This window comes from Micropterus dolomieu, linkage group LG17, assembly GCF_021292245.1.
Source record: "Micropterus dolomieu isolate WLL.071019.BEF.003 ecotype Adirondacks linkage group LG17, ASM2129224v1, whole genome shotgun sequence".
NCBI classification, from domain to species: Eukaryota; Metazoa; Chordata; class Actinopteri; order Centrarchiformes; family Centrarchidae; genus Micropterus; species Micropterus dolomieu.
The window spans coordinates 34,114,732-34,118,713 of NC_060166.1; positions in this window are offsets into that span (position 1 = coordinate 34,114,732).

Here is a 3,982-nt window from a genome sequence, read left to right on the forward strand (position 1 = left end):
AGTGCGGCACGGACAAATTCCAATAATCGAGTTACGCGCACTTGCGTAAAATAATCAATACTGTGTACAATTAATACACCATGCAATTTCCAATTTCCATGATAACAGAAGCATTTTTTGATCATTTTATCCAGAATGAGATCTTAACCATGGCGTTTCCTACAGCATCACAACGGTTCAGCGTGCATTGTTAGGGTTTTTCATGTCCACTTTTAAATTAAAATAACTTGTGGTTGAAAATAGACATAAACATCTGTAAAGCATTAATCGAAGGGACAGCACATAATCGATCATGTTCGAAAAAGTACACTCCGAAGAAACAAACAAGATTTATACAGCACAGAAGGATTTAACTGTAGAAAAAAGTAACATCTTTAACATTTTATGATGTTGGAAGGACTTTAGTTGTTTTCTGTTGTTTTTTACACATCACTGACCTCTGGTGGGTGCTCTAGTAATTACAAGGATAACTAATTTGGGTGTGACTGCTTTTTGATGCTCAAAGCAGAGAAATGCCTGTCTATATTACAAGAACATATAGTAAGTGTTCATATTTCAACTTTTTGCCTATATCAGCAGCATGAAATTATTATAAAACATACGCATAACAACCAAAAGACCAATGAGTCCTTGCCACTACAAAAACGTATTCACAAATAATTTATGCAAATCCTGCACAAAGGTAGAAAAAGCAAGAGCACAAATTAGAAGTTAAGACATCAGCTACAAGCAGGCTACTGGGGCCCTGCATTCATTATGTAGTAATTAGCTTTTGGGGTAATTTGACTTATTACTAGATTGTTTGGTAATGTGAGTGACCAAATCACAAAACTGAGATGATAAGACCCTTAAGTACGCTCAAATTCCAGTTTTAACAAATTAATACCTTTTTTATTCCTAAATAAATTCGTATTTATTGTAAAGGATAAAACGTTCAGCCCAGGGACTTGATTTATTCGGTTCATTTTCATTGTGCCAACATGTTTTGGGGAAGTGAAGTCTGCATGTGCCAGATCTATTCAAGAGGGAGTCCGTATTTACAAAATTAACCCCAGAAATATGCAAATGAACCTAAAAATAAATATGCTTACATGAATATCCAGCAAATAGCCTACATCATCTTTATACAGTATAAACACATCTAAACTTGTACTCATGAAGAAAGAGTAAATGAGGATTTAAAGTTCCCGCCACTTTGGGATTTTTCAGTTGAACATGCTAGATGGATCAGGGGCAAATAGCAGGTTAAACTGGCTCAGACAAAATCCACATAAGCAATAAGCAAATAACTTGGTGAAGTGAAGAAATGATCCCCAACCATTTCAGCTGAGAGTAAATCCTCTGGGAGGAAGTTTAAACTTCCAGTTTGAAACTCAACAAGCTTGTCAGAGCCTTCATCTCACATTCATTCAGTAATGAGAGACAACAAATCCCTCGCGAGGAAGACAATAGGGTTTGATTTCTTTCTGTCGGGATCTAAATATGCCAGACAAAAGCCAGATGGGATGAGCATAAATACATTTTTAGCCATACTAGCAGCTTTAGATGGCATTTCCAGCCAGGGTTAGATTGCCATGACACATTTTTTGCAGATATTCATGGTCCCCAGATGACGAATCCTGGATCCTGACCTCTTTTAAATTTAAAAATGAGGCTGATGTTTTTGCAGTTCCCCCTGGTTGCCAGTAGAGCACAGGAAATGTCCTAGATTAGCTACTAAAAGGTGCTTTAATGGAGGTGGACAGCAGCATATTTATGTGACCAAGCTGTCCGCCCTCCACAGGCTTTACTGTTCACAGGGTTTTCAGTTTGGAAGCTGCTGCTGTACAGAAAGCAGGTGGCTTTATAAAACAACACCACAGTCTCTGTGATGCTGTTAATCTTTAACATCATCAGAGGAGAAGATCTCCACAGTGTCATGTGAGAAACTACACTTTACACTTTGCCAGAGGAGACTGCAACACCAAGACGTTCACCAGACAGTGTGTGTTCGTAACCAAAAAGGAAAACACGGCTGCATTAAGAAGAAATTATACAAGCTGTCATAGGTAAAATATCACTGACTCATTCTTTACATGCAGAGGACTGAGGGTCACATATAAAGGATGCAGCTAAGTGTCTCTCATATTTCATCTGTTACATTACCTCAGATCACACATTAAATTGCAAGCTGTACTGTTACCGCTTAAGGTTTTGTTTTTGTTCCATGAGCTGCACTGTGAACAGATTCACAAACTACAGTAACTTAAACAACATTACATTGACAACAAAATAAAGAGATCTTTACTGAAAGGCAAATACTTTACAGATCTGTGAGATACTTTGACAGCATCATACGATCACTTACGGTCTACTGTTACTACACTAAAAGCTGCATTAATAGATTTTTTGGCCACTTGAGGGCAGCTTAACAAGCCGAAATTGCAACATATTAAGGCCTCATGACAATGTTTTGGCGGACATTTTAGCAAACAACTGTCTATTTACTCATCCAACAACTACGGAGCAAAATGATCAATGAATGTAGGTCCAACAGTCACTTTCCTTTTGTTACTGTTTGATCTCCAGTCACTCTCGTTTTGTTACTGTTTGATCTCCAGTCACTCTCCTTTTGTTACTGTTTGATCTCCAATGAGAAGAATATCTGTCTCTTTAGCTTCTAGATGCTCCACTTTCTTTACCGGCTACTCTGTAACTCTGTGTGCTGTTTAGAGGAGGTAGTTTCTTTTATTCTGTTACTTGCAGACCTGATGTGAATCCAGCTGTCACAGTCTCACAGTCATTTACTGCACTTAATCATAAAAACACATCCGACTCTTATTTCCTGTGCAGGTCCAAAATGTTAACCAGGTGGTTAACTTTCACAGCTTTTCTGGCTGGCTCAGCGAATCCAGCGAGAGCAGCGATTGGCCAGGGTACACTGACTGTTGCACCAACCTGCAGGGTCAAAGGTCATCCAGAGGTAGAGCTGGTTTTAAACTGTGGAGATGGAAAGAACGCAGGTGAGTAAAGAGGATCAACACAAACAAAGAAGACAGTACAGAGAGAGCCCTGCCTCCACACCTGAAGAATTCAATGAACTTTATTTCACCCAAATAATCCACTCAGTGTCAGGACTGCTTCACAAGGAGTCCTGGGAAAGCTGTCCTCCACTCCAGTGTATGTTTTTCAAATTCATGATAGATTTTGAAGAATGTTTTCTTACTTAGGAAGGGAAACCAACAACATGCCTATTAACATGTTACTAAAGATCAGCATATATGAGCAAAACACTAAATAACCATCAAGAGGCAGAAACAAATGAGTTGGTTATTGTTGCATTTACATCTTACATCTTTTCTTTGGAAGGCAATCCATATTTTTCTTATTGTCATCAAATCACTCACTTATTTACCAACTACTCCCAATATAATAAATACTCAATAGTTTACTCAGTAGTGAGCAGCAAACTGAGATAGTACACTTGTGAGTCACCAGCATTTTATGTCTACATGCACCTACAATGGACTCTGCTTGTTTTTTTTTCTCAATTGTGAACATTTGTGAGGCCAGAGCATATATTATCACATTAATATAGTCCACTCTGTTGTCAATACAAGTGATTTCAGACACAGAGCAAAACCAACAATGCATTAGTCTGTCTCTCAATACTTCCTAATACACACAATACTTGTTAGTAGGATGAACTTTTGTTTGTTTGGGTAAAATATAGAATATCACCAGACTGAGTCTTTAATTTTATTTGCTGCATGGCTCCCACATCATCAGCATATACCTAAAGCTTTGTAACTCTCATTTCTAGGTGTGGTCCAGTTCTGGCACACCCCCTTTGGAGAACTCAAACCCCCTGGTTTTCACAGTAAACTGGATCCTGTCTTTATGCACCATGACGGAAGCCTGGTGGTCCCAAACACCAGCATCCTTCACAGCGGTCTGTACTACTGCCTCCTGCAGCACACAGAGGGAACCACAATGTGGCCAT